This window comes from Nyctereutes procyonoides, unplaced genomic scaffold, assembly GCF_905146905.1.
Source record: "Nyctereutes procyonoides isolate TBG_1078 unplaced genomic scaffold, NYPRO_anot_genome, whole genome shotgun sequence".
In the NCBI taxonomy this organism is placed as follows: domain Eukaryota; kingdom Metazoa; phylum Chordata; class Mammalia; order Carnivora; family Canidae; genus Nyctereutes; species Nyctereutes procyonoides.
The window spans coordinates 1,705,128-1,724,159 of record NW_026575153.1 but is presented as its reverse complement, the minus strand read 5'-3'; positions in this window follow the sequence as shown (position 1 = coordinate 1,724,159).

Sequence of the window (19,032 nt, the reverse complement as noted above, 5' to 3'; positions counted from 1 at the left end):
TTAACCTTCATTATGCAATTAAGAATTTGATTTCAGTTCTGCTAAGTGCTACATATATGAAAATATTGCCATGAGAGTATATAATGGGGAGCTTTTCTTGAGGAAATGACAACCTAACTAAACTTTTGAGGAAGAATAAAAATTGAATCCGGAGAGACAGAGTGTTTGAAAACCTGCAAGTTATAGGAAACTGACTATAAAGGAACTCCTGAGGTGGTTAAGAATATAGAATGATGAAGATGATAAATCAAGGATCATGAGGCTAGAAAAGAGGTAAGAGGTACATATAAGGCAGTGAGAATAACTGGTCCAGGTCATGCTGAAACTTGCAAGTTAATTTAAGGGTCTACTTATTATCTAAATTACAATGGAGAATTAATGATGATCTTTAAGCAGGAGAGTGACGTACACTTTTCTTTGAAAAAAATGTCACTTTCCTGTTGAAAATGGATCAAAAAAGGGCAAGAATAGATCTTAAAGGACTGCTTAGAAGAGAGTCTGCACTAGTCCAGGTGAGCCATGATGATAATTTGAACTAAGAAATGGAATGATCAGGGCTCTGGGACAATAACATATGAATGATAAAGGAGAGGGGACAACCAATGATTATTTCTAGTTTTCTAGCTTAAGAAACTAATACCATGGTGATGGCTGTTAACTAGACTTTGTGGTTATCATTTTGCAATGTATACAAATATTGAATCATTATATTATATACCTGAAACTAATATATGTCAATTATACCTCAATAAAAAATAACCAGTGTTTTTTAAAATTTTGCATTAAAAAAATTCCTAATACCATTTACTGAGATATAGAGTCCTGAAGGAGAACCAGATTAAATGGTTGGGGAAGATGATAAATTTAGATTCAGGCATGTCAAATTTGAGAGGCAGAGGAATCTTCAGGGATTCCTGGGTGGTTCGGCAGTTTGGTGCCTGCCTTTGGCCCGGGATGTGATCCTGGAGTCCTGGGATCGAGTCCTACATTGGGCTCCCTGCGTGGAGCCTGCTTCTCCCTCTGCCTGTGTCTTTGCCTCTCTCTCTCTCTCTCTTTGTGTCTCTCATGAATAAGTAAATAAAATCTTAAAAAAAAAAAAAAACAAAAAAACAGAGGCCTCTTCACATCTGCTAAGATGACCAGAATAAAAAAAAAAATCATATAGTAAAAGTAGTGGTGAGGATGTGGAGAAATAGAATCTAGAATGGGAATATCTATAAAGACAGAGAGTAGATTTGTGATTTTGGGGGGCTTAAAGAGTAGATGGGGAAATAGGTGATGGCTAAAGAGTATAAGGGATTAGATATTCTCAAATTAGATTGTAGTGCTGGTTGTTCATATCTGTGAATATACTAAAATCTATTGAATTGTGCACTATAAATGAATAAATTGCATTATGTGAATTGTATCTCAATAAAGTTCTTTAAGAAATTTGAGGGGCCTGTCAGCTATTTGAACTCAGGGAAGGGGTCTTGCTAGGAGAAATGTATTTGGGATTTGTGAATACATTGTAACTGAGATTGGGGTACCTAGATGGTTCAGTGTTTGAGGGTCTGCCTTTGGCTCAGTTACTGATCCCGGGGTTCGGGTTTGAGTCCCACATCAGGCTCCCCACAGGGAGACTGCTTCTCCCTCTGCCTATGTTTCTGCCTCTCTCTCTGTGTCTCTCATGAATAAATAAATAAAATATTTAAAAAAAACAGATTGTAACTGAGATTGTGAGTAGAGATGAGAAAATTTGAAATTAGGATTAAATATGGCTAATAAATGTACTTGTCAAAGTTCTAACATACATAGTTTGGGTCAACACCTGTGGGTCAGTAGAAAAGACTACAAAGGAGCAGTGAGACATGAAGTTTGAAAATAAGGTTGTGGGATTGTGGTTTCAAAGACACCAATAGAGTGTGTGAAAGAATATGTGTGAACAGTTTGGAATGAAATTAAAGGTCAAGTAGAATATGGTATGAAAAATATCTATCAGATTGAGTGACTCAAAGTCATGATACTTCAGTTAGGGCCATATTGTGCAGTGTCAGTGGAAAAAGCTTCAGGAAGCAACAACAACAAAAATTCACTGAGCCATGTGTGTAGGGGAGGATACGGTGATAATGACAGTAATTCTCTTTGCTGTAATAGGGAGTGATTTTAATTAGAAGGTAAGTCAGGATGAAGGATATTTTTGTCTTTAAACTGGAAAAATGCCAGCATGGGAGCAGCCTGGGTAGCTTAGCAGTTTAGCACCGCCTTCAGCCTGGGGCATGATCCTGGGGACCTGAGATTGAGTCCCACATCGGGCTCCCTGCATGGAGCCTGCTTCTCCCTCTGTCTATGTCTGTGCCTCTCTCTCTCTCTGTCTGTGTCTGTCATGAATAAATAAATAAAATCTTTTTTAAAAATGCCAACATGGTTAAATGTGCATTGGAAAAATCCCATAAAGCTAAATATGAAGAACATCCAGGATCTATAAAGGAATAATCAATATGAGAGGATTCCTGAGAAGGAAGATACATGATTTGGTTTAGATCACACATTAAGTTCTGATCTTAAATGATAATGCTTATACACTGGGAAAAAAAGACCTCTACATATTGGTCCTTGGTGGAATAGGGTTTGACTGAGCACTCACTATTTGGAAATTAGATTGATTAAAGAGCATTGCTACTAAATATCTGTCAGTGTTGGTACCTATTAGTTTCTTAGAACTTGATCTCATAAATACATAGATACATAAATAAAACATAATTAAAAACAAAAAAATTCAACTTTGTAAGGGTCATCATTAAGGGAAAAACGGTAGAATACTTTCAAAAGAGGAGAGATATGGGGACTCTTGTAGGAAACTGTACGATAGATAGATAGATAGATAGATGATAGATAGATAGATAGATAATAGATAGAGTGTATATTATATGCACTTTATAAATACATTTTTGCTATGAAATTATTTCTTATATACATACATATTGAATGAATGACATACTAGATGGTGTTTTCTATTTTCCCAAGAAATTAATCAATAAATCCTTTAATAATAAAGTAAAGCTACTAATGGTATCCTTTATGAATATTACAGTAATTTACATCATAATAAATGAAACTGACTCATAGCCCCCTTGTTCAACTCCACTTATGCAACTCTCAAGTTTTATTTGATTGTCAAAACTTTTTTTTTCTTTAAGATTTATTTATTTGAGAAAGAGAGAGAGCATGCACAGAGGGGTGGAGGGAGACGGAGAGAGAGAATCTCAAGCAGACTTGAGCCCAACATGGGGCTCAATCTTATGACCCTAAGATCATGACATAAGCCAAAATCAAGAGTTGTATGCTCAGCTGAGTCACCAAGGCACTGCTGATTGTCAAAACTTTTAAATGAATAATGAAAAGTTTCATTGTTTATGTATTTTTGTATAAAAAATTCAAAGTCTTCTCAATATAATAAACAAAAGAGCCAAAACAAGACAGAGTTGTCATCCATGACAACTTATTCCACATCTATATCAGTTTCCAGTGGTCAGTGTCCTAGCAAAAAATTGTGACAAATCTGATAGCTTAAAACAACAGAAATCTATTCTCTAATCATTCTGGAGTCTAGAAATCTAACCTTAGGTCCGATGAGGTGAAATTGTGGTGTTAAAAGGGTTTTACTTTTTCCAGAAGCTCTAGGAACAATCTGTTTCTTGCTTCTTCCAACTTCGGATTTTTACCTGCATCCATTGTCTTATGGCCACATCACTCCAGTCACTATTTGCATGGTTACACTTACTCCTCCTCTTCTGTGTGTACCAAATTCCTCTCTCCCTCACATAACAACACTCTTCATGACATTTGTGATCCACAGATAATCCAGACTAATCTTTTGAGAGACTACCATTAAAGGTAACCATCACAGGTCCCAGATATTAATGTGTGATATCTTTGGGAGCACCATTTATTCAAGGAAATCATCTCCAATCTACACTTTTAATATGATATCTTAACTACTCGTCATATTTTCAACCTCTCCCATTTTTGTCTTTGCCAGTCCACAATACGGCTTTCAAAACTGTATTCAAAAGCAACATCCTCATTGCTCTGAGAGAGTTTTGGTTTTTAATTCAAGTATAATCTTTACACTCTTGGGTTAAGACTTAGTTTTAAGCATCAGAATAAAGTTTCAATATATTCTTTAACATCATAAAGCTCCTTTGTATTTGTGGTGTGGCCCCTGTTGGTTTAGATGCACCATCTTCCTTCATTGTGTTTTCCTTGCTTACTACTACAGGGAAAGCAAAATTTCTGTGGCTCTTTATTCTTGTCCATAAACTCTTCCTTCTGTTCAGAATGTTTTTCCACAAGTGATCCTCAGAGCACTTCTCTTACGTCTCCCTTATGCCTCATCAATTTCCCTTCAAACTATATACTTATCTGAATGTACCATAAAATTCCATCTTCCAAATACTTATAAAAGTTTAACTGGATTTGTTCCTTAAAAAAAGGTAATAACTTTTATCATTTTAAGGATTTGCTTCAAAGGCAATTATAATGCTAGTTAGGAATATTTTATTTTAGAATAAAGTTCAGTATGGGGCACCTGGGTGGCTGGGTGGTTGAATGTCTGTCTTCGGTTCTGAGTATGATCCTGGGGTCTTGGGAGTGAGTACATTTTTGGGCTCCCCGCAGGGAGCCTTCTTCTTCCTCTGCCTGTGTCTCTGCTTCTCTCTATGTGTCTCTTAAATAAATAAATAAATAAATAAATACATAAAGTTCAGTATAACATATTAATAACAATGACGCCATAATAAACCAAAAATCAGTGTTTAGTTTTTTTGTTTGTTTAGCTTTTATTATTTGTAAAGTTACATGCAATATATCATATTTCTTACCTCATTTAATCTTCCTTCCTATATATGACATCTCCATTACATTGATGAGCAAACTTAAGAACTCTCTTAGGTAACAAACAAACAAACAAACAAACACCTCCCTCAGGTAATTGGTAGAAGAGGTGGTGTTTGAACACAGACAATCTGGTTCTAGAGCTTTCTCTCAAGTACTTCACTATGAAGATAAGAAACATTGTATTCATGCAGGCTCACATTTTGGACCATCAGGGCAGTACTGATTATTCCCAATATTGTAACTGAAACACATTCAATAAAGAGCCCTAAGAAAACTAATTATAGTTAAATATGGTAGACTCTAATTATTAGGATTTAATTTAATGTAATTAAATAGAATTTTAATTAAATCTATATATTAATAGCTAATATTTGTATAGTTCTTCATACTTTATAAATAGGATCTCATATGATTGTCACCACAAATATGTAAGAGAAAGAAATCTTTTTGTTTACCAAGTTATAAATAAATGCATTAGACTCATTAAAGAGTTTAAGAAGTTGATCCACAATGTTTGGACACCAGAATCCTTCTCTTGCACAGTTTACTGCTTGACAGCTTTAGGAACTGTAACTACTCAACCTATTTAGAAATCCAGAAATTTCAGAAAAAATGTGAAGGAGAAACCACAACAATTCTTTTTTACCTTACTTCAGCTTCTTTTTTATGCTTCCGTTCAGCCTTGGATATAGGAAAGAAAAAAACATTGGAGATGGTTCTACATTATGAGGGTAAAAGACAAGAAGAGCTCCCAAGGAACAGTGATCACATTTGGCCCAAGGGATACATAGACTGGTGCCTGCCTATCTCTTGTTTCATTTTCTTGCAGATTTTCATGTGAGAGGTTCATATAATGCACAACTCCATGTACAAGTGAGGGAGAGCCCCTTTCATTTTTGATCTGCTAGCTAAGCCAGTTATTGCAATTCATATCCAAAAACTATGAGGAATCAAATGTTTAAGTGTTTCTCTTTGAAATTAACTCATATTATAGACCCTGCTGAAAGAGATTATTGCTGATGGCATTACCAATTCTCAAAAATGGGAATTTTCAAGCTATCTTTTTCATTAATGTGGGTAATAACATACAACTCTCACTTAAAATTTTCTCGATTTACTGAGAAAATGGAGAAAAGTATTTCTTTATTGACCTTTCTCTTTAACAGTTTAGAAACACCTCTCTTTCAAATACAGCTTGACCTTGAACTAAAATTAAAATATTATTGAAATAACATTGATTTTTTTATTTTTTTAATAACATTCATTTTTATATATAAATGGATATTTAAAAAATATTTTATAGGCTGCCATAACAAAGTTCCACAAAACGGATTAAAACAAGACACTATTGTCTCACAGTTCTGGAATCTAGAAGTCTGAAATCAAACTGTAGGTAGGGTTGATTTCTTCTGAGAGCTATAAGATTAGGATCTGTTCCAGGCCTCTCTCCTTGCTCCTGGATATCATCTTTGTGTTCACGTGCATTCTACCTGTATGTAAATCTGTTTCCAAATTTCCTCATTTTTTAGTGACCTAGTTTTAAGTTGATTCCTTCTGCAAAGACCAAATCTTCAAAAAAGTTCACATTCTAAGGATTAGGAAAGTAACACAATAATTTTGAAGAGACACAATTCAACCCACATTACCCATTTACAATATTTTTCTATCCTGGCTTTCTATTCACTTTTTTTTTTTTTTTGCTTTTAGAGTTGGTGTTTATTGATGGCAAAATGCTTACACAGTTATGAATGAATGCAAGCTGCTATTGTTATTGCTGTCAATATGCTATTGTTGCTGCTGCCTTCTTTTTTGTATATTTTTTTTATTGGAGTACGATTTGCCAACATATAGTATAACACCCAGTGCTCATCCCATTAAGTGCCCCCCACAGTGCCTGTTACCCAGTAACCCCATCCCCCTGCCCACCTTTCTCTGATTGACTTACTTCACTCAGCATAATACCCACTAGTTCTATCCATATTGAAGCAAATGGTGGGCATTCATAATTTCTAATGGCTGAGTAATATTATATATATATATATATATATATATATATATATATATATATATCACATCTTCTTTATCCATTCATCTGTCAAAAGACATAGAGGCTCCTTCCACAGTTTGGCTATTGTGGATATTGCTGCTATAAACATTGGGGTGCATGTGTCCAAGTCTTTCACTGCATCTGTATCTTTGGGGTAAATCCCCAGTAGTGCAATTGCTGGGTCATAGAGTAGCTCTATTTTTTTAAAAATTTTATTTATTTATTCATGAGACACACACACACACACACAGAAAGAGAGAGAGAGAGAGAGAGAGAGAGAGAGAGAGAGAGAGAGGCAAGACACAGGCAGAGGGAGAAGCAGGCTCCATGCAAGGAGCCCAACGTCACGCTCGATCCCGGGACTCCAGGTTTACGCCTCCGGCCGAAGGCAGGCACTAAACCGCTGAGCCACCCAGGGATCCGAGTAGCTCTATTTTTAACTATTTGAGGAACCTCCATACAGTTTTCCAGAGTGGTTGTACCAGTTCACATTCCCACCAACAGTGCAAGATGGTTCCCCTTTATCCACATCCTCTCCAACATTTGTTGTTTCCTATCTTGCTAATTTTCATCATTTTGACTGGTGTGAGGTGGTATCTCATTGTGGTTTTGATTTGCATTCCCCTGATGGCAAGTGGTGCAGAGCATTTTCTCATGTGCTTGTTGGCCATGTCTATGTCTTCCTGGGTGAAATTTCTGTTCATGTCTTCTGCCCATTTCATGATTGGATTGTTTGTTTCTTGGGTGTTGAGTTTAATAAGTTCTTTATAGATCTTGGATACTAGCCCTTTATCTGATCTGTCATTTGCAAATATCTTCTCCCATTCTGTAGGTTGTCTTTTAGTTTTGTTGACTGCTTCTTTTGCTGTGCAGAAACTTTTTATCTTGATTAAGTCCCAATAGTTCAGTTCTGCTTTTGTGTCCCTTGCCTTCATCGACGTATCTTGCAAGAAGTTTCTGTGGCCAAGTTTAAAAAAGGTGTTGCCTGTATTCTCCTCTAGGATTTTGATGGATTCTTGTCTCACATTTATTTATTTTTTTTATAAATTTTTTTTATTTATTTTTTTATGATAGTCACAGAGAGAGAGAGAGAGAGAGAGAGAGAGAGAGAGAGAGAGGCAGAGACATAGGCAGAGGAAGAAGCAGGCTCCATGCACCGGGAGCCCGACGTGGGATTCGATCCCGGGTCTCCAGGATCGCGCCCTGGGCCAAAGGCAGGCGCCAAACCGCTGCACCACCCAGGGATCCCCCTTGTCTCACATTTAGATCTTTCATCCATTTTGAGTTTATCTTTGTGTATGGTGAAAGAGAATGGTCTAGTTTCATTCTTCTGCACGTATCTGTCCAATTTCCCCAGCACCATTTATTGAAGAGACTGTCCTTTTTCTAGTGGATAATCTTTCTTGCTTTGTTGAATATTAATTGACCATAGAATTGAGGAGCCATTTCTGGGTCCTCTATTCTGTTCCATTGATCTATGTGTCTGTTTTTGTGCCAGTACCACACTGTCTTGATGATCACAGCTTTGTAGTACAACTTGAAATCCAGCATTGTGATGCCCCCAGCTCTGTTTTTTTTTTTTTTTTTTCAATATTCCCCTGGCTATTCGGGGTCTTATCTGTTTCCACACAAATCTTAAGATGATTTGTTTGAACTCTCTGAAGAAAGTCCATGGTATTTTGATAGGGATTGCATTGAATGTGTAAATTAACCTGGGTAGCATATACAGTTTCACAATACTATTTCTTCCAATCCATGAGCATGGAATATTTTTCCATCTCTTTGTGTCTTTCTCAATTTCTTTCAGAAGTGTTCTGTAGTTTTTAGGGTATAGATCCTTTACCTCTTTGGTTAGGTTTTTTCCTAGGTATCTTATGCTTTTGGGTGCAATTGTAAATGGGATTGATTCCTTGATTTCTCATTCTTCAGTCTCATTGTTAGTGTATAGAAATGCCACTGATTTTGGGCACTGATTTTGTATCCTGTCACATTGCCGAATTGCTGTATGAGTTCTAGCAATCTTGGGATGGAGTCTTTTGGGTTTTCTATGTACAGTATCATGTCATCTGTGAAGAGGGAGAGTTTGACTTCTTCTTTGCCAATTTGAATGCCTTTTATTTCTTGTTATTGTCTGATTGCTGAGGCTAGGACTTCTAGTTCTATGTTGAATAGCAGTGGTGAGAGTAGACATCCCTGTCATGTTCTTGACCTTAGGGGGAAGGCTCTCAGTTTTTCCCCATTGAGAATGATATTTGCTGTGGGCTTTTTGTAGATGGCTTTTATGATGCTGAGGAATGTTCCCTCTATCCTTACACTCTGAAGAGTTTTGATCAGGAATGGATGCTGTATTTTGTCAAATGCTTTCTCTGCATCTATTGAGAGGATCGTATGGTTCTTGTTTTTTCTCTTGTTGATGTGATCTATCACATTGATTGTTTTATGAGTGTTGAACCAGCCTTGCATCCTGGGGATAAATCCTGCTTGGTCACGGTGAATAATCTTCTCAATGTACTGTTGGATCCTATTGGCCAGTATCTTATTGAGAATTTTTGCATCTGTGTTCATCAGGGATATTGGTCTGTAATTCTCCTTTTTGGTGGGGTCTTTCTCTGGTTTTGGAATTAAAGTGATGCTGGCCTCATAAAATGAGTTTGGAAATATTCCATTCCTTTCTATCCTTCAGAACAGCTTTAGTAGAATAGGTATTATTTCTTCATTAAACGTTTGACAGAACTCCCCTGGGAAGCCATCTGGCCCAGGTCTTTTGTGACTTGGGACGTTTTTGATGACTGCTTCAATTTCCTCCCTGGTTATTACCCAGTTCAGGTTTTCTATTTCTTCCTGTTCTAGTTTTGGTAGCTTGTGGTTTTCCAGAAATGCATCCATTTCTTCTAGATTGCCTAATGTATTGGTGTATAGCTGCTCATAATACATTTTTAAAATTGTTTTATTTCCTTGTATAGGTTATGATCTCTCCTCTTTCATTCATTATTTTATTAATATGAGTCTTTTTTCTTTTTAATAAGGCTGTCTAATGGCTTATCATCTTATTAATTCTTTCAAAGAACCAACTTCTGGTTTTGTTCATATGTTCTACAGTTCTTCTGGTCTCTATTTCATTGAGTTATGCTCAAATCTTTATTAACTCTCTTCTTCTTCTTGGTGTAGATTTTATTTGCTGTTCTTTCTCCAGTTCCTTTAGGTGCGAGGTTAATACTTGTGTATTTTGAGTTTTGTTTTTGTTTTCAATTTTTTAAGGGATGCCTGTATTGCGATGTATTTCCCTCACAGGACTGCTTTTGCTGTATCCCAAAGATTTTGAATGGCTGTATCTTCAATTTCATTAGTTTCCATGAATATTTTTAATTCTTCTCTAATTTCCTGGTTGACCCATTCATCTTTTAGCAGGATGCTCTTTAACCTCCATGTGTTTGAGTTTCTTCCAAATTTCTTCCTGTGATTGAGTTCAAAGCATTGTAGTCTGAAAATATGCAGGGGACAATCCCCATCTTTGGTATTGGTTGAGAGTTGATTTGTGACCCAGTATGTGGTCTATTCTGGAGAAAGTTCCATGTGCACTTGAGAAGAATGCGTTCAGTTGCGTTCGGATGCAAAGTTCTGTATGTATCTGTGAAATCCATCTGGTCCAGTGTATCCTTTAAAGCTCTTGTTTCTTTGATCATGTTGTACTTAGAATATCTGTCATTTGCAGAAAGTGCCTACTGTTAGTGTATTATTATCTAAGTATGTCTTTACCTTGGTTATTAGTTTATATACTTAGCAGCTCCCTCATTAGGGCTTAAATATTCATGATTGTTAGGTATTCTTGTTGGATAGACACTTTAAGTATGATATAGTGTCCCTCTTCATCTCTGACTACAGTCTTTGGGATAAACTTTAATTTATCTGATATGACGATTGCTAACCCAGCTTTCTTTTGAGGACCACTTGAATGGTAAATGGTTCTCAACCTTTCATTTTTAGGCTGGAGGTGTCCTTAGGTCTCAAATGAGTCTCTTGTAAACAGCAAATAGATGAGTCTTGCTTTTTTATCCAGTCTGAAACCATGTGTCTTTTGATGGGATCATTTAGCACAGTCACTTTCAGATTAACTATTGAAAGATATGAATTTAGTGTCCTCATAATACCTATTCAGTCCCTGTTTTTGTCGATTATTTCTTTGGGCTTCCTCTTTCTTTTACAGGGTCCTGCTTGATATTTCTTGCAGAGCTGGTTTGGTGGTCACACATATTCTTTCAGTTTCTGCCTATCTTGGAAGCTCTTTATCTCTCCTATTCTGAATGAGAGTCTTGATGGATAGAGTATTCTTGGCTGCATGTTCTTCTCATTTAGGACCCTGAATATATCCTGCCAGCCCTTTCTGGCCTGCCAGGGCTCTGTGGAGAGGTCTACTGTTAATCTAATATTTCTACCCATATAATTTAAGGATCTCTTATCTCTTGCTGCTTTAAGGATTTTCTCTTTATCTTTGGAATTTGCAAGTTTCACTATTAAATGTTGAGGTGTTGAACAGTTTTTATTGATTTGGGGGCAGGGGAACCTCTCTATCTCCTGGTTCTGAATGCCTGTTTCCCTCCCCAAATTAGGGAAGTTCTCAGCTATGATTTGTTCAAATATGCTTTCTGTCCCTTTGTGCCTCCCGGTGCTCTCTGGAACCCCAATTATACATAGATTTTTCCTTCTGAGGCTATCATTTATTTCCCTTAACCTTTCATCATGGTCTTTTGTTTTTCTTTTTTCCTCAACTTCCTTCCTTGCCATCAACCTTTCTTCTATGTCACTCACTATTTATTCCACCTCATTAACCCTCATCATTAGGACCTCCAGTTTGGATTGCATCTCATTTAATTGATTTTTAATTTCGGCCTGATTAGATCTAAAATCTGCAGTCATGAAGTCTCTTGATTCCTTTATGCTTTTTTCCAGAGCCACCAGTAGCTTTACCATTGTGTTTCTGAATTGGCTTTCTGACATCAAATTGTAATCTAAATTCTGTAACACTTTGGCAGAGAGTATTGTTTCTCATTTTTTCTTTTGTTGTGAGTTCTTCCTTCTAGTCTTTTTGCTCAGTACAGAGTGGCTGTATCAGCAGACTGAGTCAAGAATATCAACCAAGTAAATTTCACCCTAGATGATGTTATGAGGTCAGAGACCAGAAATTGAAAACAAAGATCAGAACAAAATAAAACAAAAGGACCACTAAAGTGAAAAATAAATTTTAAAACAATGTAGTAAAAAATAAAATGCCAAGAATCCCAAATAAGAAGAAAAAAAAAAAGAGGAGAGAAAAAAAGCAAAAGTAAAGAGGGAAAAAAAAAAGAAAAAAAAGGAGGGGGGGGCTGGGAGATGGTGGTGGTGACAAAGTTGTAGTGAAGGGAGAATGTAGTCTACCTGAGACATTCTAGAGGGTTATCTTCTTGGTTCTGAGTATATTAAGTTCTGTATGTTAGAAGATGCTCAGTCCCAAATTAATATAAACCAGAAATATTTGTAGAAGGCCCCAACATTGACCACCAAAACACAAATGAGATAAAAGAGGGGGGCAGAATGGTAATGAGGAATCTCAAAGAATGGACCAGCACGATATTCCACTTGGTTCTGGGTGCATGCTGGTCATATTTTAGAAGGTATTAACTTCTGCCATTGTAGAGCAAAATGTGGCAGAGAAAACAAAAAACACAAAGCAAAAAATCCACATCCAATATATCTCCCAAAATTAAGCTGAGTATGTTGAAGGGAATCTAGAAGTAGAAAATATATCTAGGACCTGTAATTGTAGAAATATGAAAGTCAAAAGGAAGAAACTTAAAAATGAAGAGGTGGTAAAATATTGTAATTAAGGTGGGAAGAGAAAAAATATTGGGAATTTTTAGTCTGATATAAAAACGTGTTGTATTGGAAAAAAAGGGGAAAAAAAGATGGGGGGTATCCTCTAGTTCTATATACTGTAAATCCCTCAACTTCCCTGGTGCTTTCCAGTGCTGCCTGGTCAAGAACTTGCTCTTCCCCTGTCCTTCCAGCCAGTCTTCTGGGGGAGGGGCCTGCTGTGCTGATTGTCAGGTGTGTGCTCCTGGGGGAGATGCCCCACCCCCTGCCAGGTGCACAGCTCAGTGGGAGCTGTTTACCCCGTGAGGTCCCTGTTCCCTGGCGGCCCCCCTCCGTCCCCGGCACAGGGTCACACCAGGAGGAACAACACTACTGGCGGTGACCAGGTCTCCAGCCCTGGAGTCAGCTCCCGCAGTAACTACCGCAGCTCCCGGTCTGCACTGGCCTGGATGCTCTGGGGGCAGGGGGCGCTGACCTGCACAGCTTGGGGGCGCCCAGCGACAGAAGTGTCCTCACTATCATGTACCCTCCCCACCTCCATCTGTCCTGGGAGAGCTCAGGATCCCGGCTGTGTCCCTGGGAGCCCTGGGGCCCGGGGCCTGCACTCCTGGAATTGTGCTCCCGCCCGCGGCTCCCGAAGGCAGCAGGGCGCAGCCCCCTCCGCCCGGAGCCCCCGCCTGACCCCCGGCTTCTCCCCGAGGCCCCGCCGGGCGCTCCAGCCCTTTACCGAGATCGGCCGCGGGGTGTGGGGCGCTCTCCCCCGGGCGCACCTCCTCTGTTAGTGACCCCGGGGGCCGGGAGGCCCCACCGCCCCTCCTGCGGTCCTGCCCGAGTTCCCCGCTGAGCGCCTTTGGTCGGGGAAGAATCTGGGGTGGAGTTAAAGCTCCCGCTTCTCCCGGGCTGGGCTCTCCTGTCCGGAGGCTCTCCCCGCCCCCCGCCCCCCCCCCCCGCCTTAGCCTGGCTCCTCACGGGGCCCCTCCCCCCACTGGATTCTTTTTTTTTTTATTTTTTTCCACCTTCCTACCTTGTTAGAAGAGAAAACTCTTCCCTCTGTAGTGTTCCGGCTGTTCTCTCTTTAAATCTCAGGTCGAATTCGTAGGTGTTCAGGATGGTTTGAAAGTTATCCAGGTAAGTTGGTGGGACCAGGTGAGGTGAGGACCTTATTCTTTCGCCATCTTGCCCCACTTCCTCTCTATTCAGGTTTTGTGATTGCTCATTTACTAATAAGCTTTCTGTTTTATGGTTAGAAGAGTGGTATGTACTATCTAATACATAAATGTTGATTGGAATTATAAGAAAAATTCTTAATGCAATGTACTGAAGAATCAGAATCTATTGAAAACAGACAACATATATAATGTGAGTAAATTACTAAAATATAGCAAAATTAAAACCCACAGGAAATCAATATATATTATTACAACTAGAGGACATATTATAAGAGCAAAGAAAGATAAAAGGGTGAAACTTTTCCATGGATGTTGGGAATTTTGCTCAACATCAAATAAGCAATCTTTTTCTAACTGAGGGAAAAATACTAATGAGGCTGAATATTCTTCTGATTATTCATCTCTCAGCTGGAAATATGATTCTTATAATTACCAGTTTGAGATGAAAAATTAAAGCATCTGTTTTAATGGTCCTCTCTCTTAGATGATTAGATTTATTAGCATGTTTCTGTTTCTATGTTTATGCTTTATCATACAAATAAATTTAAACCTATGTGTTCCAGAGTCTTTTTAACTTTGTTGAAAATTCTGTTTTTAATGATATTCTGATGGCTTTGGAAGTTTTAATAACTTTCCTTGGATGTTTATATATAACACATTCTATTAAAGATAATATATTGTTTCCTTTCACTACAGTCTATACTCAATCTCCAATTTTATCTGACATTTCATTCATTTTTTTTCAGAAAGATTTACTGAGCACCTATTATATTCCAGATACTTATCCAGATACTAGATAAATAGCAGTAAACAAAATAGAGAGAACATTTCTCTTTGTTGAGTTTAAGTTACCATTTGGGTAGACAGACCACATACAAATAGCTAGTGAACTGATTATGCAGCATATTGAGAGCTTTTACATACTATGGATGAAAATAAAACAAAGAAATTGGATTAAGAAGTGCTGGTTTGTGGAAGAGCAGTTTATAATTTAAAATAGATTCTCAGGGAAGTCATGATGAAGGCATTTGAACAAACATTTAAAAGAGCTAATAGAGCAAGTCATATGCAGATTTGGGGGTGTGAAAGAGAAAAGTGTCAGTAGAGGTCAAAGGGTCCAACCTGTGCAAAGGTCCTGAGGCTGAGGAACAGCATTGCAGCCACTGTAGTTAGAGTGGAGCAGACAAAAGAAGAGAAATTAATGATGAATGATGAGATTGAGAGTTAATGGAGAAAATGCAGAGTAGTTAGATAGTTTTCAACTTCTGCATAATGTGAAGGAGTTTCTAAGTTATATTAGCTCAAGGAGATAAGCATCTCTCTCCAAATATAAAGATAGATTTCAATCATCTTTATCTCCTACTCCAGTTACCAACTTGCCACATTTAGCTAGCCCTTCAGAAAAGCCATTCCCAGGTAACAGAATCACAGAAAATGTTACAGAAAGTGCAGCAATAGGGAAATTAATTTCCTTAAATGTTATTATTTTATTGATTACATGACTGCAAAGATTATATACTTATTGCTGCCATTGTAACTGGCAGCAAGGGAAGAAAATTGCCCATCTGAATTCTGAAGTTTGAATTATTGAGGCAAAAACTCCTGGAGTTTTGCAGCTTTTAGATCAGTTCTGGAACAATGATGTGACCAGAAGACATTTAAGACAATTAACATAAGGCAAAATTTTAAAAATGAGAAACTTTATTAAGAATTGTCATATTCAGAAAAGACTTTCCTTTTTTTCTTAGTGAGTTGTACTTTGTGGCTAATATCAAGACAGTATTATAGTTATATATTGATATTATTTATCATTTGGTATGTGTATGTTTAAGATAACTAGTATATTACATGCAGTTTATTTCATAGATTTTTTGTTTTCAGTTTTAAACGTATATTTTGTGGGTCTAATTTGAAATCCCATAATGAAGAGAAACCTTTTGTATATTATTAAAAAGTACCTGCACAGTTTTAAAATAGTAACTGTGATCAGAGCAGCTGATCAGTCTGGAATAACTTTTGTGGAAAGGTTTTCAGCTAAGGATTCTTCTGTCCACATGGGTCTCCTAGTGGTTACAAAGACAAAATAAACCTCACAGTTTAACAAACAAAATCTTATTTGACAGATTTGCATCTTGAAAACTTTTGTAGGTAAAAATGCAATCTCTGAAGAGAGTGATGCTTTTTCTATCTTGGGGAGCAATTTTCAGGGGAGTTATTTTTTAAAGAGCTGGGATTCTACAAAGATACTTTCCTTTTCCCCCAAATTGGTGAAGCAATAAAAGAGACCCAGGAAAATGTTTATTGAGTGGGTATTATTCTAGTAATGAGAACAGAATTACTTTTCCCAAATTGAGAAATCAGCCTGTAGTGAGTACTTGAACCAATTAAGCCAGATAGGAAAGACCATGTGTAATGCCTCATTATATTATGTATGTACTACTTGCTAAATTCAGCCTCTTTTAATCTTGTTAGTCAAAAATATCCTTCCCATTAGACAATTTATTTGTTATATCTAGTCAACATTTTCATTGAAACACGAGTTAAATGCAAAGAGAGTGCCTTTTCAGCAAGATTTTAATGTAGTTTCTTGCAATGGAAGAATGAAAGCCACACACTTTACCTGCTACTGAGTACAATTAGAGTATAATTAGAATCTAATGGATTTGCTAAATCATTTAATGATGAATAACATGTAATTTTGCATACTGTAAAAGGTATCTAATTGATATACTCAATTTTAGTAGCCAAATGAATACACTAATATAAGGTAACATTTAATGATTGTCATACAAACCACTGAATAATATGATAGTTTCAAGACTGACTGCATATGCCTACATAATCTTTTTATTTATCCTCTTTAAGGTGGAAACTATAGTTCCTAGAGTGGAAAGTAATATTGTCTACCATAGGATACCTTTGGTTTTACAACAAAAACATTCCAAATGCTAGTATGAAATGCCTATTAAAACAATTCAATATCTTCTTCATAGGGAGCTTGAAATTATTTGTAATTTTAGTTTGATTATATTTTATATTATCAATTGTGAAAATCATTTAACCACTATGGGTAAATTAAAAATATATAAAGTACACACAAATAAAACACTACAGGTTGGCAATTTTGCAATGTGAGACTATAAATATGCAAGACTACTTAGCAATGTTTCACTTGGTGATAAATTGAAAGAGCTGATGTTTTATGCTAGTGAACATAAAACAATGGAGTTGAAAGGAGAGAAATATTTGTAAACATGTCCCTTCAATTTAATTATTAATATTATTTTATTGATATTTTTGCTATCAGAACCTAATTCATAGATTTGAAATATGTTCCAGGTATAAGATGATGTGTGTGGAATTGCTGCTGTCCCAGGTGCTCAGTTGAAATTAAATAGACATATGGTCTCTCTATGAAACACTTCTCATGGATTGGATGATTCAATTTTTCAACATGTTCCTGACCTTTTCAGCATCTGACCTTCTGAGTAATGTTTGTGCCCATGATTTGAATCTACCCAGGATAGTTTTGCTTGTCATCACTCTCTTGTGTTACAGACTTTGGATCCATGACCATATTTCTGATTTTATAATCCCAGGAACAAATACAACATTCAACTTAGTTGTTGCCAGGATGTTTTATCTTGATCAAGCCCTTGTAAGATGTATCTTAGTTCTTGTGATTGGTAACAGGGCAACAAATGGATCAAATAAGTTAACTCAGGCATATCCATGATGAATGGCCAATAGTTAGATCCATTAAGGGATGTGAAAACAAGCAAACAAACAAACCAGTAGACTAGAGATCTATTTTTTTCCTTAGCCACGATACCAATTTTAACAAAACAAAAACTTATCATCAAGAAATACTTGTGGTTTGACATCAACAAATTGTAGTTTGGCTTTCTTCATGTGTTTACTTCATAAATACATTCCTGGTATATTTTATGATGGTGCCATGCTGGTTTCCAAACAGTGTGTCAAACTTCTGACCTAGGCAATATGGCCTAGATATGATTTTCTCAACTCTTCCTCACAAAGTAGAAACTATAAATCCTGGAAACAATGTAAAAGGCAACCAAGTGAGATTTTTAAATTGTATAAAGAGGAAGATAAGAATGGTTAGGTACCATAGACTGGAGGAGGAACTGAGCACCAGAGTGCCTCCTAGGCCCAACTTTCCTGACTTCCAGTTTAGCAAGGGAAGCCAACCCAGATAGTCTCGTTTCTGCCCTCAATCTCTTGGGAGTACTCTCAACAACGCCAGGGAAACATAACAATACCAAGAGATCGCCTGGGAGTGCTGCTGATAACATAGCAAAGATATAAATACATACAATAGACTCTCATTTTTCTTATAAGTGTTGTAAATCTTATTTGATAGTTCCAACAAAAATATAGCAATCTCTGATACTTAGGACAACGATGTTTAAAATTGGGATCAGATCGCAAGTAAGATATCTACAGTCATTTGAAGTGGTAAAATATTATACCAGTGACAATACTATGTCAATCTACATGTGTATATTGTAATACACATAGAAGCCATTAAAAATATATACAAGAGGCACACTCAAAGATACTATAAGTAAAACATGATGGAATTCCAAAAAATGTTCAAGTAACCTATAACAAGGTAAGAAAAGCAAAATGAATCAGTATTTTGTATCGTTTGGGTAAATATCCTTTGGGTAAACACTCTGATGTTTATAACAGTGTTATCAATAATAGCTAAATTATGGAAAGAGTTCAAATGTCCATTAATTGATGAATGGATAAAGAAGATATGGTATATATCCCCATCTCTAGCTAGCTAGCTATTATCTATCATCTTTATATGCAAACACATATACAAAGGAATATTACTCAGCCATCTAAAAGAATGAAACTTGCCATTTGCAATGATGTGAATGAAGCTGGGGTGTATTATACTAAATGAATTAAGTAAGGCAAAGAAAGATAAACACTGTATGATTTCACTCATATGTGGAATTTAAGAAAGAAAACAAGTGAACATAAGGGAAGGAAGGGGAAAAAAAGAGAGGCAAGCAAACTATAAGAGACTCTTAACCATAAAGAACAAACTAAGGG